The sequence below is a fragment of the Patagioenas fasciata genome, chromosome 12 (assembly GCF_037038585.1).
Source record: "Patagioenas fasciata isolate bPatFas1 chromosome 12, bPatFas1.hap1, whole genome shotgun sequence".
Classification (NCBI taxonomy): Eukaryota; Metazoa; Chordata; class Aves; order Columbiformes; family Columbidae; genus Patagioenas; species Patagioenas fasciata.
The window spans coordinates 18,136,012-18,162,679 of NC_092531.1; the positions used below are offsets into that span (position 1 = coordinate 18,136,012).

General features: G+C 40.2%; 1 long non-coding RNA gene across 31 annotated transcripts in view; it reads left to right on the forward strand.

Annotated features, from left to right (window-relative positions):
- The window catches only part of LOC136106607 (uncharacterized), a 44,252-nt gene that overhangs the window by 3,091 nt on the left and 14,493 nt on the right, over positions 1–26,668 (forward strand). For 10 of the 31 annotated variants that reach the window (XR_011741065.1, XR_011741074.1, XR_011741077.1 and 7 more), the window contains 8 exons: positions 5,076–9,387; positions 11,969–12,215; positions 14,261–14,443; positions 17,204–17,437; positions 19,557–19,647; positions 19,754–19,993; positions 21,184–21,259; positions 21,894–22,031. This is a non-coding gene — a long non-coding RNA (uncharacterized lncRNA). Of the gene's footprint in view, positions 1–122; positions 3,672–5,075; positions 9,388–11,968; positions 12,216–14,220; positions 14,444–17,203; positions 17,438–19,556; positions 19,648–19,753; positions 20,033–21,183; positions 21,260–21,893; positions 22,032–26,668 lie in introns of those variants that run through there. The other 21 variants (XR_011741088.1, XR_011741089.1, XR_011741090.1 and 18 more) reach the window with 21 other exon arrangements.

Here is a 26,668-nt window from a genome sequence, read left to right on the forward strand (position 1 = left end):
TGTTAATTGCATGTTTACTGGGCTAATGAAAATTACAAAAGGGTTTTGCCACCTCGATCGGTGATGAAAAAGTATGAAGGCGATTGTCATTGCAGCCTTCGGGGAGGGCCTGGGCGGGGAGGGAGGGGGCTGCTGGGCACGAACAATATTGATCAGAAGAAGGATAAATCTTTTAACTGCTCGTTAATACCATAAATATGGTCTACACAAGTTTCCACTCTTGTTAAGTCTAATCAGTACATGGAAGATGGAGGCATAGCCCACTTGAATGAATTTTTGTTGTTGCCAGAGGGGTACTTGCATCTGTGGGCTCTCTCCCCTCCTCACTTTACCCCCCGCCCCCAGCTCCAAAATCACCCCCTTGCTGAGGAGGATCGTGAAGGTGCGCAGAAAGCACAGGATACAAATTCAAGCTTTTCGTCCTTTCTCCCCATTTCCAAACACTAATTTTCTGTAAAGCTGGACGGGGTCTGGTGGGGAAAGCCTAAAGAGGACCCCCGACCCCTCCCCGGCTCCCCGTTCATTCTTGAGATCTGTGGCTGAAAGGATGACCCAGTAATTCAGTTTGATGATAACCATTTTCATTCTTGAAAATAAACTGCCAAATTAAACCTAAATGGAAAAAGCAGTGGGAAAGGTAGTGGGAACAGGGCATTTCGAGATTCCCCCCCACCTCTCCAAAAGGGATTGTTTGGCAAAAGGAGGAGGAAAAGGCAATTAAATAGACTAAAGATGATTTAAATCCCAAACAAAAATAATTCCAGGGAGAAGTTTCCCCCCTCCGGTGTTGCCCAGCCCTGGATTTGAAAACTTTGGCCCAACTTGTGGCGATAGCTACAACTTTGCTCTGCAGGGGTCAGAGGTGAGGGCTATTTTAACCCTAAAAGCCTGCGAGTGACCAAGGTTGAGGCTGGGCTCGCAGCACTAATAGCCATAATTACCTCCTCCCCTTCCAGGGACATTCCTCTGAGCAGCAATGTTAGATGCCGCATTGAAGAAAATCTTGGACTCGAACATATCGGGGCGGGGACGGGGGGGGGGGTGCAAATAACAGCAATATGAAAGAATTTCAGAGCTCTCCCTTTTGCTTGGGGGGGATTGAAGTCGTGTCCGTCCGTCCCCCCACCCCCCCTTTTTTTTCCCCCTCCTCCTTTTTTTTCCCCCTTGCCAGCATTCCCAAGGCGCTGGGTCTTTGTCTTAGAAGGAATGGAGTGTCTGAATGGTGTGAAAGGGACAGAGAGGGTCGCTTCAAATCGATTTTACTTGTCCTCTCTGTCTTTTCGGATCAACGCCCTTCAATGGACACATAGGTGCTCTTTCAACCAAAAACTTGTGCAACATTTTCTGCCTGTATTGGTGTTAAATACAATAAATGCTGGGCAGATTTTTTTTCTTTCTTTCCAAAGCAGAAAGCACCCTAATTAAATTGTTTTATATGGACAGTCAAGACAGACCAATTAAGTATGCATTAGTATAAAGATATATTTGAGAGATAAGCGCTCTATAGGAGCCCTGTCTAGGCAAGGTGTGTAAAGTGTCCTCTCGAAGAGAGGCTGTAAGCAGGGTTTCATATGAATTTTTCCCCTCCATTGCCTCCTATACTCGAGTAACGGACTGAATAAGTTAGCGAAAAGCCATTAGTGAAAGTGGTTTCTAAACAAAGTTAACAGGTGGATGTAGCTGGTTTTAGATTCGAATAACAGTCGCACATATATAATACACAGCCATATATTTATGCAGCACTTATGCACGCAATGTACATTTAGAGAGATAAATGCCTTCGACCTATAGCTGATGTGCAAATGCAGACACACGGGAATAAAATAAATAGCTGGGCACTTCTGTAGGCTGCGGCACATGATGTGAGCAAGCACACACACACATTACAGATAAAACTGGGTATCGGCAGTGTATAGGCGCTCAGCCTTGCATCAAAGGCAGACACAGGCACACAGAGCGTAGCTGTCTCTGCTGCACAGGCACCTAACCGGAGAGCAGCGGGCACACCGCAGCCACTCCTGGGGTAATTACAAGTGGAAATATTTCCTAACTGAGACATAGGCTTTCCCAGGAGTGAAATAACAGATCAGGATAAAACACACACATGCACACGAACTTCTCTTTCTGTCCATTTTATCACCCTGGAAAAGCCCTCGTGTATGGTTAACCACAGGAACCGGGCTTTAAGCTCCTCTCAATTTCCATTTTTTTTTTTTTTTTCCCTTCACTGCAGATTTTCCATGTCGGTACAAAAAAACAAAACCAAACCAAACCCAAACCCCAAACCCCAACCAAAACACAAACAAAACCAAACCAAGCAAACAGGCAAACTAAAAAAAGCCAGTCAGCTTCAGCCTGCTCCTGGGGCAGTCAGAGCCCGCGGGATGCGATGAGGAGGAGGAGGGAGGAAGGCTGGAAGTTGCTGGGACACCCTCCATCCCTGGGCACCTCGGTACCCAACCGCCGAGGCAGAGCTGTGGGAGCGAGTCCAGCGTCAGGAGATGCTGCTGAATGGGACCGGAGAATCGCCCCTTTATCGTGACATTCCACCGCAGAGACAGGGCGGGTTTTTGCTGGAGGGGCCGGGGAAGAGGTGACAGAGGGGTGCAGAGATGCGAAGCAACAGTAAGACGGCTGCTTGGGTTGATATTAGTTTTCTAGCAGCGTTAGAAAGCGTTAGCCCATCAAAGAGAGATGGGAGACGGCAAAGAATAAGCCATCCTTGCTTAGGTGCTTTAATATCACGGTAAACAGGTTAGAAACAGACGTTTTTAAAGCCTCGATTTCTCTTTACTGGTTACCTTCGAGGATAAATCATAACAGACTGTATGGGGGGCAAAGGATTCATCTAAAGGAGATCTCAGCAAGTCACTACCTGGACAACAGTCCACCTCCTGTTGGGTTGTGTATTGATCAGGAGAGGAGCTGAAGATGTCGCCACACTAAATATTTACTGATCACACACAAATAGCCGGGACTTGAACGATTTTCTCCTGTGAGGAGAGCAGAGAGAGAAGGGTAAATCATTTTATTAGTGTGTATAAAGCAAAGAGCACACTCTGGCTTGGAGTGTTTTAAGATGTGTCTTCAGCTGGATGAAAAGAGTTAGGGAAATCGATATGGAGTGATTAGACGAGCCAGTCGTGTCAAAGAGAGAGGCTGTGAATTTCATGGATTTGGTTATACCGGGAGGGGAAAAATATATCGAGAGATTAAAGGGAGGAACCCATTGTAGCAGAGCCAATGAAAAAATAATATCTAATCATCCCCGGCAAAGGTAAGGACGGGATAAGACCCACATTTCTAAAGAATCACATCAGCTGGAGAGGGATCAGGGGCACACATGAAAGAGGCAAACCGGGGGGAGAGCAGGCGAGTAGGAGCCTAGAAATGCTACCGAGCAAATCCAGGAGAGGCAGAGAAAAGTCGACTCTGTCGAGTAATGCTGAGATACTACGAAAATGGGGACAAGAGACCCAGCAGAGAGGGAAAAGGCGAGGGTTGCAGGAAACGGGCGCCTGGCTTCGAGGTGAAGTTGAGGGGTCTCCAGCCCCGTGTGCCACCAGGCAGGGAGGTCTCTTGCAGCAGATGCGAGGGGTTTAAATGCTTCTCCTACAAGTTCGTTCTCCCCTCTCCTTCCCACTCTCACCCTCCCCTTCCAAGCAAATGTGGTGAGTAAAATGGATTTTAGCGTTTAACCACCTCATTTTATCCACGTAATGACAAGGCTCGTAATATGTAATCTACAGATTACTGCCAGTCGAGGGTGACCACAAATGACATTAAAAAAAAAAATCAACATTTCTGCAAATGACAAAAAAACGACTAAAACCAGCTCGTGTTTTAAGCATTGAAGTTGAGGAGCTGCTGTTGCAGGATTTTGTCGGTCGTAGGGAGCAGTTCAGCCGTAGCTCAGGTACAGCCCTGGGGTGTCTCGGTGGATTAAAGGAAATTTTGCTGGAGACAAGCAAATGTCTAAGTGCCAAAGGGCAGAAAGCTGGGAGCAGGGCAGGGTTCTGCCAAGCGACGTTAAAATAGGTTCTTTAGGGATGCTCGGGATTTTTTTTTTTTTTTAAATTGTCTCGAATCACTGATGTTTGGGCCGTGTTCAAACGCTACCTTTTCTCTGTGTACTTTTCTTTAGCATAAAATAGGATGAGACTGCAGAGAACTAAGTCGAAGGAGCGAAAGTTTAAGCCGCGCTTTAGATGATGCTGATTGCTGCGAGGGAGGAAAGGCATCTAAAGCTAGGAACCGAGGAGTAAAACTGATGTGAAAACAGCTTTTCACTTTTCCTCCAAGTGCTAATTTTGCTACTGTAAACAAACACTGAAGTTAGAAACAGCTGCAAATAGTCTGTCGGGCACCCAGGGCTCAGGGACTAGGGGGGAAAAATGACTTTTGTTCGTCTCTCGGGCCGAATTTCACCCAACCTTTGCTTTCTCCCGAAACGAGTGGCTGATGCTGGTTTTAGTCGTGGAGAAGGGGAGCAAAAATATAGGCATATTAAGCGCATTTCATATGAGCCTGCAGAGTGCAGGCAGCTCGGCTGGATCACTAATGCAACAGGAAACCTCGGGATAGACTCAGCCTAATTAACAGTTTTCCATCGCTGAAGCGATTTTTAAGAATCCCAGTGGATTAGCCCAATATGTTCAGGTGTGAGGCTACGAGGGCCTATAACTCCTTTCACTATAATCTTATAACCTCCTTACTTAATTCCTTAGATTGCAGATAGGAAGAGTCTGACCCTGGAGGTCGAAAAGAGCTTGGTTTCATTAACCCTTCCCTCCCCAATGCTGCTCCAAGGTTAACTGCGCTGGGCTGGGGGTTTAGGGGAGGGAGGGAGGGCAGGAGAAAGGGATTTGCAAGAGGAGTCGATCCGACGGGGCAAGGCTTAACATGATTTCTGCTCCCTTCATTCCCTTCCCTTGATCCAAAGGCAAAATGGAAATGGAAAGAGAACTTTTCTCTTTCCCATGCACCGGGAGGTGCATAAATGTGCAGATATCTGTGAGATAATTCGTTCGCTTCACCCCATTTCAGATTTTTTTTTTTTCTTTTCAAATTTGTAGGAAATGAAGCATTCTAGAAACGTCAGGTATTGCAAAAAGCAAAGCAACCTTCATCTCTAAGACCAGCAGCAATCTCTTCAGCTTCTTGTCCATGGTAGAGCTGCAATCTTTAAAGAAAAAAAAAGATCTAGAAAAGCTTCTCAGACTGTATTTGCCTGGTAACACACCTGGTTTATATTTTAATAGGTAGTTACATTGTATTGATTCAGGGTACATCATTGATGTTGAAAGTTAATAACTCTCAAATTATATCTATCTGCCTACATACATAATTGCATACACAGTGTAACACTGTAAGATTTGCATTTTGCAGCACATTCTTTGTTCTTAAATCTTTTAACACATTGAATTGTTCCTTTGAAGAAAATGCTATTGAACCACATGTTTAAGGAAAAGATGCTTCTAAACTATATGTTTAAGCAATGAAATTGTTGAGTGAAATACAGGTTTCTTTGTATTTCACACAAACCTTGCCATACGCCAATCTTAACCTATACATCTGAACTGCTGCTTTTTTTTCCTTCCTCCTTCCCTCCCAGTCAGAAGGCAGAAATATGTGAACTGTTGAGAGAGGTGGGTACTTTTTGGTAAGTATGTTTAGATATGATCTTCAGATACATTTATTGTACTTTCAAATTCTTTGGATACTAATTGAGCTGGCAAACAATATCCAAGCAGAATGTCTCAGATCCTTCCCTATTTAATAAGCTCTTAATACAGAACTTCATTGTAGCCATCCTTATACTAAACAATATAGCTGAGGTGTCAGGAAAAAAGAATTTATAACCAAATTTTAATTGCAGCCTTATATCTGATTCCTCTTCCTTTCCACAGTCCTAACGAACTCTTTAAAGTATTTATTTTTTTTTTACATTTCTGAATGACAGATCAGAAATAATTAGCAGAATCAGAAGCAGCCAGAAAGCTTGAAATAATGTGTCTACATGTTTCATATTGCTACTTCTCATACTAGCCCACCAGTTGTAAAAAGGAACTATTCTGTATTTATTCTGTGGTAGTTTGTAAATACAGAAAGGTAGACCTCTTTTTTTTCCCAGGGCCTGACTCGAAGATGACATAAATAGGGATTGAAGTACCAGAAAAAAGAGTGAAAAAAACCTTCAAACAAAACAAAACCCTGGACAGGAATAGAGACAGGCAGATAGATATATAACTGCATCTGAACAATGTTACGTACGAGATTAAAGGATGGTAAAAAAAAAATAGAACGCATATTTATAACCTCATAATTAAAATACGTTCTTATCTCTCTCCTCTGAAAGGTTGCAGCTTTCTTGGAAATATTTTGAGTGCATATTTTAAACTCCATGTCCTGAATTGAATTAAGATGAGCTGTTTTACCCAAGAGTAAACTACTTGTTTGCAATTCGAGGTTTAAGTCTCAACTGCCTATCAATCGCCATATCATTTTCTTTATATTTTGTCTCCTTACGTTTGCAGATGTTAATTAATATAATTTAATGTTATACCAAATTCTAAATCCTGTTTGTAAGCCTTTAGTCAATATTATCCAAGCCCTGTGTTTGAATGAGGTAAAATGGATGAGAATTTTTCACATCCAAAGGGTTAAAGCTAAACTGAAAACTTTAAAGCAAGGGGATACCAGCAAACAGTGAAAAATAGCACGTCTGCTCTCTTTTGACAAGCTTGCATAATATCACATGTAAGGAAGCACACATTTTTGAATCTAAGACCAGTTTTAGTTTTTAATAGGAAATAATTACATGGAACTTTATTTCCAGAGAGAACGTCCCTTCCAGCTACAGTGTTTTGCTTTGATCTAAGCATTAACTGGTAATAAAATAACCGTATTTTGGATCCTAAGCATATTGATGCTTAAAGGAATGTTATGCTTTCAATCAAATTCTAACTTTAGATTATCCCAAGGTATTCATCCTTCTTTTGTCAGAAACCAATTTGCTCTTTTACTCCTGCAGCTACTCACATGTGTTTTAGTATACTTTGTTATTTTATAGTAGGACTTGTACTATCGAAGTGGAACACTGACTGATGGAGCGAGGTCTTATTCCAGCCTGGCAATTTGGGCAGTTTCTCATACAGATGCCCAGTCCAGCCCTTCTTTACATTTGTTGTACAGGAGCACCACCACTGAGGTCGACTACCGTAAATGTCTTCACAGCAGTATTTTGTTTAAAATCTCCATATTATGTATGTATGTATGTATGTATTTATTTATTTATTTACCTGGAAAATCAATCATTTGGACCCATCCTGAACAATTAACCTCCCCTTTATATTAGAGCCCCAAGTGCAGTTCGTCATAAAGACAGGAAAAGGGCATCCCAGACAGCAGGACCCGAGCCCAGGCTTGTCACAGAATATAAAAGGAGAGAGAAGGGGAGTTTTTATCTCTTAGCCCTGCCAGTTCTTCATAGTTCTAAGTTTCATTGTGACAATAAAACAGTTTTGATAACATAGCTCATGGGTTTCTCTGCCACATAAAGTTTTCTTAATAATAAAAAAGAGGAAACTTTATCCCTGCTAAATTAAAATAGGGCAGATGTTGGATATGGTTCATATTAGCCAGCCTTTCACCCCTTTGCCCCTGGCACTAAAGTTCTGACTTTTTCTTTCTACTATGTCTGTTTCTAACTGAAAGGTATTATTCCTGCCCCAGCTCTCTTCTTCTATTTATTTATTCAGCGTCTGAAATTAAACCTATTCATTTAGCAATATACATTCTATTTCAGATTGCTAAACCTGGTCAGAGAGGGTTTTCCAAAAAGTGATGCACCACTGACCTTAAAAGAAAACATGAGGCAGGGAAAGCTGTTCTTAAAAGGTTTCTAGAGAATTTTGTAGCTCTGTTGACATTATAGGGATAATATCTGTATTGCAATGGGCTTTCAAGGCCCATGAGGTTTATGTTTTCTTTTGACCATAAGTATAATAAAATTTTAAAGGTGCACAAAGTCTCGTCACTTTAGATATTTAAAACTAGATTGAAAAAACTCTTGGGAAACATACATTATAGCAGACAGCCCTGCTGAGAAAGCAGGGGATAGACAAAAAAAAAACCAACAAAAACCCCCAAACCCAAATAAAAAACTCTTTTTTTTCATGCTAGCTCTATGAAAATCCTGGCTATTAAACTCCCAAGGATAGTACAGCTCTTTTCTCCAGGGCTGTGAAGATAGAATTTATTGTCCATTTGGAACGATCAAGTTTAGGCTAATAAAAGGCCCTCTGTAAGCAGAAATGCCCGAGCTGATGTTTGGCAGAGTTTTCAATGCTCCAGTTTATATAGGATGGGGGCTCTGCACTATTTGAAATTACATATATCTCCGCAGCCGAAGACAATTTGACGTACAGAAGTAAACGCTAGCAGGCAACGGCTGAAGGTTAATCAGTGTTGCTTTCTGAACTGGACGGTTGAAAATAGGAACAAGTGAAAGCTGCTCTCTCTGCCCCTTTGCTTTGCTAAGGAGCTGCTAACTTTTATGATTTTTTTCTTTTTCTCTCTCTTCCTCTTCTACTATCTGTCTTTGTGCCTGAGGGCCAGTGAAAGAACACTGCAGATTCTAGATTGCTTTCAGAGTTTCCCTTTGCTGATGATGGATTACCATGTCAATTTAAACAGCATAGGATTAATTTGTTTCAATGATTTCTCTTTAGGCTGAATGCCAGTCTTTTTTCTATCTCTCTCCTTGGTAGTAATAATAATAATAATAATAATAATAATAATAATAATAATGATGATGATGATGATGATGATGATGATGATGATGATGATAACAATAATATCTTCCTTAAAAATCCCAAACACTTTTGATATCCCACATCAAAGAAACAATAATAGAAATAGACAAGTTAGGTATAATGTTGCAACACAGTTACAGGTTTGAGTGTTTTTATCTCATTCTAAGAGGCTGAAGCATATAGCCAGTCACATTAAAATGAAATTGGATCCAACGTTTATTCAATAAATACTTGTCTTGTAGGTAATCCAGAGCAGAGTGCTTTTGACACATAAGGACTTAATTTGTCTTGGATAACAAGTTATTAATATGGCACATTTAAACTTGCCACCTACAATAAGGTCATTTAGATCTATAATATGACTCGCAAGAGAACTTCATGAAGCCAGAAACGAAGTTTGAAACTGCCTCTGACTTGTGGAGCAGATGCAAGGCTCATGGTTTGTTTTTTTCAGAAGAAAGTTCAGAGCAGGAGGAGTCACCCAAACCAACCAGTGTGCATCTGCACTTCTTTGAAAGGCAAACATAAATGGAGCAAGGAGGAAAAAAAAAAATCCAAACAGCATTTTTGAGTAAGTTTTAAAGCTGGATTGCATCTGCTAGCAGACTCACTGTGCCTTTGAAACGGAAAAAAGCAATGTTTAGTTCCGAGTGGAAATTCGCCCTCATTTGTACCCTACCTCTTCCACGTGCTTTGCAATCTACTTGCTTTTAATAATAAGTGAGGAAGTTGGAACATAATCCGCCCATAAATGTTATTGCTGTAATTTGACTGCGCTGTGTTTGTTCATGCATTAGCTGTATATGTAAAGTGAAGTGGGGATGTATGTCGGTGATCCCCGCACAGCCTGAACAAACAGAGATGTTTTGGTACACGCTACATTCCCCCCGCAAATACTCTACAACTGTGTTAAAATTTGGGGAGCTCAAGATGGGGTGTTTAGTTTCAGACCTGTCCTAACTGAACAATGCCTGCCAGAGGTGCATCAGGAGGGGAATATTGTGGCCACGCTACACGAGGAGTGTTTTGTGGCTGACGATTTGGTTTCTGCACTGTATATGTGAGCTTTATTATCCTGTTTTTATGTATTAAGTTCTTAGTTGCTCTTGTCCTGGCAGGTTCTTTCTCTTTAAGTAACTAAATCTCATTTTTAAGGTCTTCCTGGGAAAAGGATGTTACACATGAGTAGAAAAATGCAGGCAAGAAAGGCTAATTGAACGAAAAGAGAGAATTAGGTTAAAAATAGAGTACAATCTAGTATCACATTTTCACTAGTGTAACCTGAAATGAAGGTGTCTCCAAGTCCCTAGTGATGCCAGAGTGTTTAGATGTTGGGCACAGATGGAGACACCTATTGAAATGTGTCTGAAGAAGATTAATAGGACTTGTCAGTGTTGGGAAAGCACTGCTTTGCTGTAAATTTCTACTAGCACAAGATGAATTACCGATGAATGCTCAGTTATCAACCCCATCACTATCATTGGACACTAAATCAAATTGAGCAGTTATCTACAATCAGAACATTTCTTTTTAAAAATAGGCATACACCTTTAGGCTTAAACTCTTTAATAAGACAATATCCTCTATGGTATGTGTGTGTTCACGAAGGGATATGATTTAAAGTTTCAATACAAAAAGCTTCTGTTCGGAAACAAACTCCAAGTTTAGTGTGAAATCTGGGTTATTAAACAATAGAAGACATTCAGGAAATGCTGGTTATACAATCTAATGTTCTGCTGGGGGCCTGATCAAAAATGAATATTCATGTATGACATTAGATTTTGGATCGGTCTTTATTTGTGAGAAGTTTTTTCATTACTCCTCTCCCTTTATTTTTAGTGATGATAAAAAACTCTCTACCTTAAAGACTGAGCACCTGAAAGGCAAAATAGCTATCAAAAATGCAGTATATACTCAATAATAATATCACCCTCGACATATTTAAGATATTACAGCTTAATGTAATGGAACATGTGACAAAAGAATCAATGAATAATATTTTAACTGATAATATTTCCTTCTCTCTTCTATAAAATGAGAAACTTTCACAAGCAAAACTATCACAAGCATTTACCAGCCCACTGATAAAGTATATTAGCTGTATTTACCATGTGTTACTGCTGCTGCCAATGATAATAAACAAGCATTATATGTATATATATATATATATACACACTTTTGGTTTCTAGAATTTCTTTCTGTCTCACCCAGTCATTGTACTACTTTTTCCAAGGAGATTTATCATGGCATGTTTTGTGAAGTCAATTTTTCCCCCTTATTATAGACAAGGGCAGTCATTTACGTTTAGGGCGGGAGACAGGTACAGTGCCTTTATCTGATTGGTGTCCCCAGCCACAGCCACCTTCTTAATCGATGGCAAATTCCCACTCTGGAGGATCAGACCCTATCTGGGCTACTTCTCAGTCAAGAAATGTATCCTTCGCTTCATCTCCACGTATCTTACCTGTGATATATGCTACTTTTTGAGGAGGCAATAAAATGCTATTTACCACAAAGTGCAGCTTCAAAGCCTTTGTGTGCTTCTCATCTTCAGCCAAAGCTTCTTATTTACCACCTTAAAAATTTACCCAGCCAAGGGATAGTAGCAAGTTATTGTCTTCATTTTTACATCCCAATTTGCACACAGCAAATGCCCTGCATTAGGGTCAGATTCTCACTCAGATGGAAGTTATTAACTTTAAGCAGAACGGAGCCGATTTCAGCCAGCCACAGCCTGTGTCCTTCTAACACAGTTGCTTTACAGCTTCCCCTTGTTTATTTTTTTCTGTGGAGGGCATGATTCTTTAAACATGTTTGTTTTACACAGAGCAGTAGTTGATTCCTAACTTCTTTTTTTTTTTTTTTCCCCACAAACATGTAAAGAGAATATTAATAGGGAATATTAATAGAGCTGAGTGCAGCATGATGCTAGTTAGATTGTAGTAGCTGAGAAATATGAACTAGTGAACATAATCCATAAACTCCATTTGGTTACTATAATACTCCAATCTGTATTTATTACAACCCCACTCTGATGCTTATACAACTGCAATTGTTAGATTTATACACCCTAATGGTTTCACAATAGGAAAAACCTGTGTTCTTTATCTTTCTTTTCCTGTCCAAAATAACCCCTTCTACATATACTTCAGGCTTCTCCGGACCTTGTCTGGGTTTAATCACAGGCTGCGGGACAAAATGTGCATTATTAAGAAATATAAATATTTTCAGAAGCAATCAAAGGGTTGAAAGATTGATTCGGCATGTAGATTGGATTTAATTCGAAGCAGCTTTGTTCTAATGAGGACTACTGGGATACAAAGACGGCAGCCGCTTACGGCCACCAGTTGGGAACTTCGACTCTGCAGCAACCTGTCATGAATTTCAAGAAACTTCCAGGTATTAAAGAGCAAAGTGGTGGGGAAGCTGGTGATCTCTTGTTTTCAGCCTCCTTCCAAGGCTGGATTAGGATTTCATAGCCCCTGTTTTACCAAAATGACAATTAAGGTTATTTTTTTGCCACCCACAGGGACAAATCCGGCTGTCCTTCAGTCAGGGGAAACCCCTGTGGACTTTATGGGGGGTTTGGCAGAGCTTGGCTGAGCCCCAAGCCCGGTGAATTTGAAAGCCCTGTAGCAATTTGTACTGCTTTCAGACCTGGGGTGGTTGCTTTCACGGTGACTTTTTAGTGTTAAATTTTGCTACCTGTGCTCCTACATGCGATTGAACATTTTGGATAGGGAGGTGTTGTTGGTTTGTTTTTTTTTTTTTTTTTTTTTTTTCCATGTGGAGAAATACAGTTCTGTGTTGGCTTGGAAGCTCTTGTGTCCTTGTTGGGTGACCCAGCAGAACTACCAGACCCATCCTGCTTCCTGGGGAAGAGCCTGTAATGTCCAGGAAAATATCTTTGAGATGATGCTGAATGAAATGGGACAGATTTTCCCCTCAGTATTAAAAAAAACCAGTAAAATTTCAGTATGGACTCAGGGGGTAGTGGTGGTGAGGAAGGGATGGGGTGGGTGTCACATCACAGGTACTTGGGAAGTACAAGACCCTGACAGCTTTCCTAAATGTTGAGTGTATAGTTAGAATCACAGTATATACAGGATCAAACATTGACTAGTTTCTCTCTTCCCTTACTGCCCCCCCTACTTTTGTCCATAAAAGCAATAGAAAGAGAGAAAGCTTGAATTTTCTGAACTATTTCACCCATCCACAGCTGGAATTCCAAAGTGAAATGAAAATGCTTTTAAAATCAACCCTACATGGCAGCCTGAGAGAACAAGTTTTCCTTTGTTGTAGGGTATAGTATTATTTGCTGTAGGTTTTTGATATACATTCTAAATTAGGCCTGCAAAGGAATGCTTCATCTTTAATTCATCACTCTCAGCTGAAAGAGATTAGCAATGTCTAGCACGCACCCTTCGTATGGTGCTGACCTCATCAAGTATGGCCTGAAATTAATTAGCCTCATTCATTCCAAATGGAAAAGGATAATGGAGCTGCATTTTAGAGATGACCATCACAAATTGTATGCAGCATATTTAAAATCCCTCCCCCCTCACTCCCCTCCCTATTTAAAAAAGAATATGTAGATTAAAATTCTTTCCAGAACTTGCAATATGTCAGAGTTATCGAGGCATTAGGAGCAGAAACCACTAGTTTTTATTTGTGGAACTGGGAGCCACATTTTGTGTGTGCGGCTGTAAAAGCAACAAGCCTGTCTTAATGGCAGAGCACCTGGAATTAATTTGATATTTCCAGGTGCTCTGGCAAACTGGGGCATCAAGCACTTGATGTTTAAACATTATTTCACTGCCTTGTTTAAATCAATATGAAAGTGGTGTCCCTTTGTCATTCATACATGCAAAGTGCTAGCACAAACTCCAGCTTGGCTTCTGAGTCCTACATCACTCATAATCTAATTAGAAATCAGAGCAGAGCTGAAGCAGCATTCTTTGTGGATTCTTGGGCAGTAAATAGGGATACTTGTCTTTTGTTTCCCTCCTCGATTGCATCGTTCACAAGCTTTCGCACCACATCTCTAAAGGTGGTTAGGTGCCTCAAGATGTTGACAGGCATGAAGGACAAGATTATTTAGGTATTTAGGTGCATATCCTGAGTGATTTCAAATGGAATTAAGCAACTGGATGTTACTGGGGGTAAAGGAGATGGGAAAAGAGAAAAGAAAAAAATGCTTCTAGCGCATATGAAAAGCTCTAATCTGGTATCATAAACTCTAGCAACGGGCCATGTTTTTCCAGGGTAAAATTGCCTGCAGGGTAAATTTACTGAAGTGTGCTAATTTTTACTGAGGTGAGCGGATACTTCATTTTGGGCAGTGCAGCCCAGCCGAGTGACTCAGCTGGGCACAGTTGTGGTGTGTGATCCTGTTGTTTCCCAGGAGACAGGGAAAATAATAAAGAATTCGGGACTTCCTGCAGAAATTTGGAAGATGCCTGTGTCTAAGACAACGGCAAGGATTGGGTCAAAATCCAGATCCAGTCTGCATTCCTCCATCTGGGTAGTCCTGTCTCGACCTATGACTGCTGACGGATCACAACGATGTGGACCCTTCTCTCCTTTCTCCCCGGCATCAGATCACCAAGAGGGCCTGAGATAATACTGTGAGTAAGAGACGAGCTTTTCCTCACACCAAATAAGTAATTGTGAAACTTCAGATTTTGAAATAACAAGGTTAAAGTGGCCTGTAGCTGCAATGCTGGAGCCTGGGGAATGTTCTTGCAGTTTGTCTGCCCAAGGCTGGATTCATAGGGGAAAACATTTTGTGCTTTGTGCTGTAATCACCTGACACCCAGGAAGATTCAGAATTAATGATTTCTCTTTAACACATAAAAAAATTGTCTTCCAAAAATCCCATTCATTAAGACTGCCATTGAATCGAAGATTGAAGCTATTGTTATTAATCCTAAATGAATTCAAGTTTGTCTACCATGAACAAAGCTGCTCGCTATCTGATAACCCAAATTTGCTCAGGAAAAAAGAATGAGCAAATGTTAGAAGCAGCAGGTGAAGTCATATCACAGTTATTAAGCCTTCTTTCAGTGGAAGCACAGGATAGATTAAATTGTTATGTTAGGCCATGTTGTGAGTCCATGTCAATTTTGTTTGAGATCTTATCTTAGCTCAGAACTGTTTCCTTCTAAATTAAACTAAATGCTGAAGACATGAGAAGCATATTGACCCAAAGATTCAAAACTTTGGACTCAGCAGCCTTCTGATCTTTTGTCCACAGAGTATCAAGTTATAAAGATGTGGAATATTAAATAATCATGATTATCTTCGACTTGCCTGAGTTCATTTGTCATACTGAAACACTGGTACGGATTTTCTGTACATTTTTTCAGAACAAGACATTGATTCTGCCTGCAAGCTGGTTTCATTTGCCACTTATCTTACAGACTGTGGTCCTGTACCACTATTAAATCTCATGCACTAACTGTGGTCCATAATTCAGTCTCTGGTGCTCTTAATTTCTCTTTTGCAAGCACCCTTGTCCAATAAAGCAACAAACAAAAATCTTATAATCAAAACGATCGAACTGTGCTGGTACTTTGATCAGCTGTTATCAGGCACAAGCAGTTCTTGAGATTCAGAAATGCAGTGTAACTCACCTGGGATAAGAAATCATATTTAAAAATGAGCTGAACAGACATTTTTAGGAATAAGTAAGTTTCTAAATACACCAGCTTTTTAATTCTGCCTTTTCTATATTAGTACTGTAAATCAATATGGTCTACACTTGGAGAAACCAGATGAGTTTGAATTGTCATAATTAAATATCACCCTGTTTCTTGCAGCACAGCCAAACAAGGAGGTTTGCTCCTTACACTGGAGCTTTCTTAAGTAGAGACAACTTACTAACTTATTACAGCAATAACTTAAGCTCCAAGTGGTTCTATAATTTTTTAGAAAACAAATCTCTACCAAAATGCATAGTGCAATTCATCCCTGGTGTCACAGCACTGAAGTGATGGAGTTATAGAAGAAAAAAAATATTGTTTAGATGCTTTTAAAATACAAACATAATGATGATACATTAATTCATGTGATCTACTCAGCCAGACTTCTAATTATCTACATGCAAACTGTGTGTTCATTCATCACTTCATTCACCTCAGCTGTAATGCTGGTTGGTGGCAGACATTAACACTAAGCCATAAGTTCAAATGGAAAGAAAACCAAGGAGGGTGCAAAGCTGTATATTAGCTTAGACAAGTAGGATGTCATTGCCAGCCTGAATTTGTTGATGACACCAGGCATTAAGCAAGTAAATCTTTAGCCACTGAAGCAACAGCTCACTTACTTTCAGTAATGACATCCAGGAGGCAATGCAGTGGATTTACAACAGTGAGTACCTGTGTACTGGTTATGGCCACTTAGCCCGAACCACAAAATAATGATTCAAAATGGAGGTTCACCTTTCCGGGGAACAAAATTGTTTTTTTATTATTCTCTCACTTCAGATGTTCAAGAGTCTGGCTTTGATCTTTTTGGTGGTGGGAAAGGATTTTTGTTCATGAAGTATTGAGCTCATGGAGTCATTTGGTCATTTTCCATTCTTACCTAGCAAAGACTATGGAGATGTTCAATGGTACAAAAAGGCACCCAGCTCCCAATCTGGGCTTTTTCTGTGTGAGGTCAGGCCTTTCTGTGGGCTGTGGTTTGTTCTCATCTGTACCAGACATCAGTACTTATAGTGGTTTTTCCTAAATTGTTGAACATTGCAGGTCCACACACACAGGGCGAGCTCATGTGCTGAAAACAGAAGTGTGTTGAGCAGCTGTCGTAGCTCTTTGTCCCAGCTAAATTATTTGGCTCCCCTTCTTCAGGATTATCTTTCTGTACATCCTAATTCTACAATCCTTTTCCCCTAATAACAACAAAAATGAGTACTCTGTAAGTGTAATTAGGATGATAGTTCTTCTACTGCAAATACTAGAAGACTGTAACCTGTAATTCACTTTTTCTGATACTCTTCTAACACTAGACGTCATTTTAAAATGTCTAGGACCTGAAAGCTAAATTTATATAGTGATATATAATAGCAATGGAAACTAAGCCTCCTCCTTAGCTCATGCTTTAGAGCTATGTTGCATCTCTTTTCCAATTGATGCCTTATGCACCTACAAATATCATACCCACCACTCCCATAATAGTTCCAATACCAGAGTTAAACTGGAGGAAGAAAGATATGTTTCCATCTGCTTAATTTAAGGTAAAAGTCTGTAAAACCTCAAGACATACTCACATGCAATGTCTTCTCTTGCACTATTCCACGGTAATTTCAGGGACAATAAAGACATTTGATTCTCTACAGTGAATCTGCCTTATCTCTTGTAACATCAGATATTCTTATTTTCTAGGGATGAACCATCACAAGACTGTGCTCAGAAAGTGTGGGGACAAGCACACAGAGAGATGGTTGGTGCAGCTGATTCCCTGGTTGTTGCTGTGCAGCGGTTCATCTTCTAATTGTGGCACAAGGTATCAGAGGCTAGAGGCACATTGCATAGACTGTTCTTGTTCTGGATCCTCCTCATCAGTGCTTTGAACTGTATGAAGCCTTGAGAACCAAGCCAATGGGAGTGCATGACCAGGTATTTGTTTCTTTCATGGTCTATACCTGAAGAGCAGCAAAAGTTTCATCCTTTGCTTCTGCAGATAGGAGCTCAATATAGTTTGCAGATTTAGTGCTAGTGATGAGCAAGACAAGAATGCTAAAATAACCCATGTGACTCTTTGCCGTCTTCTAGAACTGACATGGTTTCATAATTTTCTCTCCATTTTCTGGATGAAGCAGCTAGCATGAGGAAGACATGCTGGCACACATCCCGCTTGATAGTTGGAAAGAACAACCTGCAAACATTTTTTAGATGCTGCAGCTTATCAACATCCTGGTGGATAGTATTTTCCATTGGTTATTCATAGATGTATGTGGATGTGTTGATAAACTGTCCAGAGACTGGACAGAAATATATCACTAGATAAAATACAATGCTTCTAGCAAAAACCTTTATGGAACATGCTCCTGCCCCAAATCCTCCTGGAATAGGCACAGTCATGCTCCCTGAGACCTGGCAGCCCTTCTGAGTGAGCATATGGTCTGCTCAGGTCTTGCACTACTCGTGCACAGTGCATAAACACACAGCAATGTCGGAGCAAACAGGAGGTTGTTTAATAGCAAGAAATTCTGTGTCTACTTCAAACTTCATCAGTACTTCAGAAATGGATTCACTTTCTTTGCTGGAACACACACAATTTGCAGAACAAAAGTGAGACAAACTCTTTGGAGGTGGATGGTGTCTGTAGCCACCTCCCATAAATACACTGCTGCTGTGGAAGTGTTCTGGAATGTCAGAAGCATTCTGGTGATGCTACATTGTAGTCTTCATTTTTCAGAGATCATAGAATAGTTTGGGTTGGAAGGGACCTTCCAAGCTCATCCAGTGCCACCCCTGCCATGAGCAGGGACATCTTCACCCAGATCAGGTTGCTCAGAGCCCGTCCAACCTGGTCTGGGATGTCCCCAGGAACGGGGCATCCACCACCTCTCTGGGCAACCTGGGCCAGGCTCTCACCACCCTCACTGTATAAAAAGCTCTTTCTCATATCTAGCCTGAATGTGGTGCAACGTGACTTGTACAGTAAGTGCAACAGAGAGAGGGGACTGAAGGTAAAAATCCCACTGTTAATCAAGGCTGGCAAAGGGCAGAACATTAGCTGCAGTAATTGGATTTTGGAGGGAGTAAACAAAGTCAGGCTCGTCAAGGCTAGGAAACAGATCTGGTCCTGCCTCTGTGCTTCTCGTGCTGGCAGAACATTGCACTGAAATCACTGGAGTAGGGATTGGGCCAGGAATGAGTGGCTGAGTTGCAAAGCAAATTAATTCCTGCCAAAAAAGTTCAGCTATGCTCAGAAGTATGTAAAGTGTCTGATTTGAGAAGTGTCAAGTAGCATTTGTGACCAATTATCCAAGATGAAGGGGGCAGAGCTATGTTTACATGTACTAATCTTCAGCCAAAGTTTGAAAACTCCAATTCATTGACACGCATCAAATTTCCTTTCCAGGCTTGGCATTTGCCTGTACGCACGCATGCACATTGCTCGGGGATGACAGGAAAACATGAGTACGACTTGCAAATAATACAAATAATAAAAAAAAAAAAGTGAGGGGAGCTGCCATGCAGCAGCAGCATGGTAATTAAGTCTATACTGTGATATGCAAAAAAAAACCATGGGCCACTGTAGGAGTAAAATAGCTTTATCAGCTGAGCTGAAATATGATGTGTGGTGTGTCTGTATTGTTATTTTTCCACAACCTATGAAGCCCTGGGAAATGATCTACACAAAAGAATAAGAAGTAAAAGCTGCCGCTGCTGTCTTCTGTTTAATTAACAAAGGTATGCCAATTGAATGCAATTAATCAAGATAGGGATTAAACAGTAACTCAGAGTTGACAGCGACAATGTTATCATTACTATGGCATAGAAGGGCTAGAAAATGATAGTGGTTACTAGAAACTTTCTAAGAACAAGCCGGCTGGAGTTTTGGGTGGATTTCAGAGGTTTATGTAGATCTATTGAAGTTTAGGGGCATCTGATTTTTCATGCGGCCAAGTGTTTATCTGCCCCTGCCCTTTCCTTCCCCTCTTGGACTGTCCAGGGTAACCTCCAGAGCGGCAACAACTTTTAAAGTGATTCCTCTTTCTTATAACAGGTTCCTGATGCTGAAGGTCTGACCTTAAAATGAGCAGTGCATAGGGCAAGTGAGCTTCTGGCCTTCAACCCTTCCGAATGCAGCTATTTTGGTAACTAGAACAGTATATTCATGACGGGTGAGGGAACGGAGCCTTCCAGTGAAGGATTTCTCAGCATATTAACACTATCAGTGCTGGATGCTGTGTCTCTCCACAGGTTGCCTGTGTCTGTTTAAGGCCCTAAATGAAGATTTGCAGAAGTCTGCACCTTTCTGTAACTTCATGACCATGTTTCAGTGCCTGCTGCACCCACAAACTGAACCATTCTTCCCAGGAATTTCCATGTAGATCTGAGGAGAACTGCAATCCCGTGCAGCTGTGAGAAGTTCAGACTTGGATTTCTTGTCCTCAGGAGAGGCACAGCCTGGTTTGCTACAATGCAACTGTCCTCATTAAGGTACTTCAAGCCCTGATGTATTGGGACCACCATGGTTGGGTAAGAATATGGTTGAGTTTTCTGGGCTCATTCTCTCGGCTTAAGAATGTTAAATTGGGTGATAATGAGTAGTAACTGGGTCCCTTTTTATGGTGAAGTTGACACTTGCCTTCTAGTAAACAGACACTGGGATGACCCTTCTCATTTCGCACAGGTCACCAAACAGCCCCTGGGATGGGAAGGGTTATTGGCCATTTACCAAACTCTGTTTGACTCGGGTTCATGGGTGAGAGATGAAAGGCACTATATTGCATTACCAATCCCTGCGGTCTCCATGAAGAAGCGTTTCATTTAGCAAGGAAACTGTTGGCCCATGGGAATTGGAGAGTTAAGAAAAAAAGGATGCAGTTTCAATTGCAAATGCTTCCTCAGGGTAGACATCGTAAAGCTGCACTGAAACTCACTGTTTCAGTCGTGCAATAGTTGCTCCAGGACATTTAATGTTCAGCAGATTATTCTCATCATTAATCTCCCCTTCTTCCCACAAAAAAATCCATTAGGTTACTCATGGGGCTTCTGCTTCTGCCCTATTCTGTTTTTCTCTATCTCCCTGGGGAGATACCCCATACCTGGGGCAAACCCAATACAACAGGTGTGAACTGGTATGAAAAGGTAACAACCACTTCTAAGAGCTTCAAGGTCTAGGTGGCATGTGCCTTCTCTGCCTCCCAGATGAAATCAGCAGCCCTGGTGTCACACTTGGAGCTGTCAGGAGCTCAGGGTGAGAGAAGCTTTCTCCTGAACTTCCAAAATATTTTCAATATTCTAGAGCCGAGATGCTGATATTTTTTGCTATAGTGGAGTTGTCCTTGCTATCAGGGTAGTTCAAGTACTGCTTTTTTACAGATGATGGATGCAGTGCTTAATACTGCAATGGTTACAGGAAGGAGAACGTGTGCTGCTCAGACAGACCAAGAATTGAGCACAGACCCATCCCAAATTTCTTGTGATCTCAAAATCCAGTGTTGTTACAAATTTATTAGCACTGGTCAAAATCCTCCATCTCTTTTTCCCTTGTTGTTTGTGGTATGAATCATTAGATGTCCGGAAGTTGCAATTGTTGTTTGATAGCTTTACATTGATGTTGTAATAGTGCATCTGCTGAGTCAGCTGTTCTTTCTGTGTTTATTTATTTAATAATCCATTTCCAGCAAGTTCTTGTTAACCGGTTCCTGTTGACAACCAGGGAACAGGCACAAGTCAGCTCAGAAAATGAACGACTAGAAGGTAAGTGAAAAGAATAGTAAATGCAGGCCATTCATGTGATGGGATCTGATTCATTTTTATGTCAGGGAGGTTTTTTAAATGGGACTTCTCCCAGTGGAGAACTCACAATGCTCGAAGCCTGCTTCACTATAAGTACTATACATAATTATTCAGAACTTATTATTATTTTTTATCCCTCGTTTTCCAGTCACACAGAGCAAGGGCACAGATGAGATCAGGACCCAGTTTATTGCCATGCACTGTACAGGTTGTACAGTACACTGTACTGTAAGAGCCCTATAAAAGGTGTTAACTATCTGCTTTATGGAGGCAGACAAGTACACCCAGGTTGAAGGCTTCAGTGACAGGTCTGAGATGGCAGAACCCACCAGCAGCAAAAACGGGGACTCAGCCTGAGACCCTCTGTCCTGGGATTTTGCTGCTTGTTGCTTTAGATATCTTTTATTTTACATTTATTTTGAATCACTGAAATGACAAATTGTATAAATGTCATGTCCTTTGAAGCACTATTTATTTTATCTATAGAAAACAGATTATCTGTTCTCTCAGGATAGTGGAGATTATTAAGAGTGATAAACTCATCAGGAAAAAAAGTAGTTGGGTGTGATGGAGAAATTTGTGTTCTATTCTGCAGTGCCATCTGAACTTCTGGTTGTAGTATGACAGATTCTGTGGTCTTGGTGACCCTGTGCCATCCTGTTCTCTGCTGTCAGGGTTTGGAAGAAGCAATTTTCATGCAGATATGTGACTGGAATATGAACACTACTCCAAGGTAAGTGGATTTTTGTTCAGTTTGGGTTTTATACAGTGTATAAAGTCCATGCAAAGTTTGTTGTTAATCCCAGCCTAGTTGTGAAACTGTGTTTAACCGCCACTTACTCAATCCAATAAAGCATACCTGCATATCATGGCAACACCTGCTCTATTTATATATTACAATTATTTTACCAGGTCAGCCTTTTGCGATTTAATGTTTCATTCACAAAGGATTCTATAACACACATTGGTTGTGCTATCTCTCTACTTTCTGATGAACTGGGTTGTTTTCTTAAGACTATTCATATTTTATTTTCTTCTAACATTTCTTTGCTCATTTGAATAACTGAGACAAAAATAATGACAGCTAAGAAATAATTCTCAAAGATCAAATGTATACTCATTATAATTTTCTCTTTAGTACTTGCAAGTCTTGGCTTATCTTCTGCAACTTTTCCACCTTGACTAGTTTTTTACTCTTTGGTAGTTTTGCTCAGACACAGAAGGTAGTGATAACAGATGTGATAAATATATATATATATATATATATTTAATGAAATCGATGACATACTGAAGTCTAGTAATTACTTAATATCAGCAACTTATGCCCTCTGTGCTACTGCTGTTGCTTTGAAACAATTTAGTCATTTGGACTTAAACTACTCAGAAGCATTCCTTCCTGCTGCAACAGCAGTGATACAGGAAGGTGTGTTTTAAACCATGCAGTCATTTCCATCCTGGATTTCATGAGAAGTTATTCTTGTCTCAGATATGAATCATTCAAATATCCTTCTACAGATTCCAGGTGAGTTACTCACATTTAGATGCTTCCAAGTAATACATAGAAAGGTACTGAGAAAAAGACAAGTCTCTACCTAGTAAAAAAAACCCAACAAAACAAAAACCAAAACTCAGAAAAAGTAGATATGAGCACAATACTTGTACTAATGTTCAAAATCTTTCTAAGGAGACCAGGGGCCAAAGGGCTTCTGCCTTCAAAGATGTGTGGTCAACAGGGATGCATGGTACTTGCTTTACTCACTGATCTCTCAGCTTCTCTCTGTCCCTAAAAACAGTTCAGGAAATGACTGAAAGTATCTGAAGATATAAAAAGGATAATTAAGTTTCATTGTGGGAATAAGAGAGTAATCTGTCCAGACAAATCTGGGACCTAATATTGAAAACTGTAGTGTCTGAATATTAAAAAAAATGAGTAATTTTGAATAAAGATGTCTATCAGGACTGTAAATTCAGAAAGTAAAAAAGTAGCTTTGCTCAATAGTCCATCTCTCTCTCCATCTTCCTCTAACTCATTTTCTTGTTCTCTTTCTTCTTTTTGTGTTATTGCAAAAAAAAAAAAAAATACATGGCAAAATCTGATATTAAGAATGCTTTAGCTTCATTTCAGTCTTCTCAAAATGTTTTGTTTTGCTGGGAAGATTCCCCCTACAAGATAACCTTAGCCATGATCACATTGGGCTTGTGGGATCATTTATCTGCAGAGAGAACAGCTATATTTTGAAGAGTCTCTGAGGTAGCCAGCTCCCCACTCTTCTGAGGCTCTTGAAGGGGTTTTTGAGCTGGCATGAAAAATCACCTGGGACTCAGAGCAGATCACAAGGCGCTTAGGACAATGTTTTCTCTGCATCTTGTTTTACTGAACAGAATTGCTGTGCTATAAGCAAATGTGAGTTTTGCCTCATTCTTAGGTACTGTGAATTATGAAAGACCACTCTAGATGTAATGAATGTATAGATCATTTTGACCAGATCATAATCTACAAGTAAATAATGTTTCCTGAAAATGTATAGGTGAAATAAAGAACTTCTTGTGACTATTGCTGTGGTGATACCAGGGATTACTGATGAGACCAACATGATCCTATAGCTTTGTGATACTGGGGTTTAAATACAATGCAGAACTAACTACAGGATTTGGTGAGAAAAGTTCTCTGGATTAGAAAATTCAGGGTTTATACTACTGGAAACAAAACCTGAAACTATACAAAACTTACTTGTCCCTAGATTTTATTACAAGCCCCAAAATTCTGTTCACTGACATGCTCACTAACACTTGTGAAATTTTTCCCTTAGGCTTCCCTGACTTTGGTAGCGACATTAAAAAGCAAATCACACAGCAGTTTTCAGAATGAGTCGGTCTTATAGCAAACCCCTATAACACCTATGGCTCTTCTTCACTGTCCATGGAGGAAGCCCAAGGATGTCAGGCTAAGACCTCGGGCCAATTGTCAGCATAGTCTCTAGGCCCTCAAAAGGTTAATTTTAAAGAAGAGGACACTTAAGGAACATCTGTGTGACACACACTACAGTGTCCAGAGATTGGAGTCTATGTATTTTGCTCTAAATCTAGAGAGGAAGTCACTAGAATTGAAAAAAAAAAAAAAAAAAAAAAAAAAAAAGGAAAGAAGCACAGGGGAATAAAAGTACTTTTGAAAGAGAAGAAATCTACATTTCAATGAAAATCCTTTCAAGGCATTTCAAATAAGAGTCTGAGAGAAATAATTACAAAGTTTGGAGAGAAAGAACGTTAGCTTTGATATCTTTTTCTTCTATGAAGCAATTAAAATAAGCAATTTTTCAAATACTAAGCAGAAAATTACTAATGGCTGAATCCAAAAGCTTTCATTTCCTTCTTGGGGCCTTTATTCTTCTAAAAAAAGACAAAAAAAAAAAGTGAAGGTGGTTTTCCAGATAGATTAATGCATAAAGCAGTCGCTAGTTGGATGTCATAAAAACTACAGCAGCATAGAATAGCTGAGATTAAGAGCTAGATTTAAATCATGCAACAGTCCAGTTAATATCAATGTCTAATTAAGAAATGCATAAGAAGTCTGTAATGTTGATTTGATGGAGAAAAACTCTAATAGGGGTTCTTTTGGAATTTTCCATTTCAATTGCTGTGTAGACTTTTAATGGATGTTCTATCCAGTCTTTGGTATTAGCAGGAATCATTCTCAAATTAAAATCAAGGCCTAAAATGGAACACAGGTAGACAAATTAGCTTGTCTGGGAAGCAGTCTGGGTAGAACGACGATGTGAGCTCAAGCCGAAATTTTAGTACAAATAAAAGAGAACAAAAGTCTCAAATCTTGTGTGGAAACCCTATCTGCTTATCATTTTAAACAATTTAAACACTTGTAATTTTAAACAACACAGTGTTAACTCATTTCCCCACCTCCCGAAGCCCACCAAAATCCCTGACAATTCATACTTGCAAATCTAGACCACTAAGCATTATTAATTAGTCTTTTTAAACAGGAAGACTTTCTTTAGTTATGGATATTAGCAGTATGTAGAGGTAGGCTCCTCTTTGCTTGCAGTGGGATTTAGAGCGCACAGTTCCCTATCACTGTCAATGAACACCATTAATCTCCCACTCCTCTCTGGGTAACTAAAGATCCTAAACTCTGAGCAAAATAAAACCTGTGGCATCTGCCGTGTCTCACATCCAGGACATTTGGTCTCCAGGAATGAAAGGGGAACTGGTTTTGTGCTGCCTGTCACTAATGCCCTAAAGTTGTTAAACTAGGAGTAGTGTAACTGTTAGGATGCAAAAATCCACATCGCAAAGAGGGAGACAGCATAGCACTGGATTAAAGCATCAGTGTACTTGTTATCACCACTCTGTTGTTGACCCAACAAATCCGGAGGGAATTATCTCAAGAATCCAGGAAAACAGCAAACTCAAAACAACCCCTCTGACCCAGGCAGCAAGCACACTGGGGAGTAATTTTTAAGTTCATTAGAACACATTAAAATACAATACATTCACCATGGTAAAGCAAGGCATATGATTCCATCTGTCTACATATTTCTTTTCAGTACTAAATCTATCCAGAGACCTTTCAGATCTATATCATTAAGTCTTGCCACTTTACTTAGCAAACAGAGTGGGAAAGACTGGGCATAAAAACCAGAATAACAGTGAAAGTTCATCACTGCCAAGTCACTGTCATTACCTGAAATGTCACGGTCCAAATTCATGTCTGACATTACTCCATTGATCAAACAGACACAAATACATCATATTAAATAGTGATACCATGACCCTGGAGGAGGGCCCAAGGATTTTTCTCCTAAAAAGAGATGGGAACCAGAATGTTCTCAGTGAGGTATCCACCTGCTGAAGGATGCAGAAGGTCTAACATGGGGACATTCAGGTCATCACAGGAATCAGATTTTTTTTCTACCCCTCTGTTGACTGTGTGACTGGGGAGGTATCATGGGTAAAGATGCTTCTAGATGTTTGTTCAAATGGAGCGCTGCTTTAGCAGGGTACTTTGTCTGCAACTTTTGTTGGATTTATGCAATACTTGAGGAAAAAAAAAAGTATGAAGCAGGCTGTCTACTGCAAAAACATGCAACAGACAAATATAAACAAATCTTAACTTGTCCAACACACTTGAGAGCAACGAATTCTGTCACAGTTTTGCTAAATGAGAGGAAAATTTCTCCTTTCCTCCATAAAACCATCCTTTTAGACATTACTGCAGTCATGACATCACCACTGCATTTCCTGGATAATTTCTGAAAAGTTTAAAAATAAATAATACACCAGTGATCTCATCACAGTGTAAAGGACATCTCACACAGGGGAGGAAAAAATAAAATTCAGGAGAACTTCAGTGCTTCA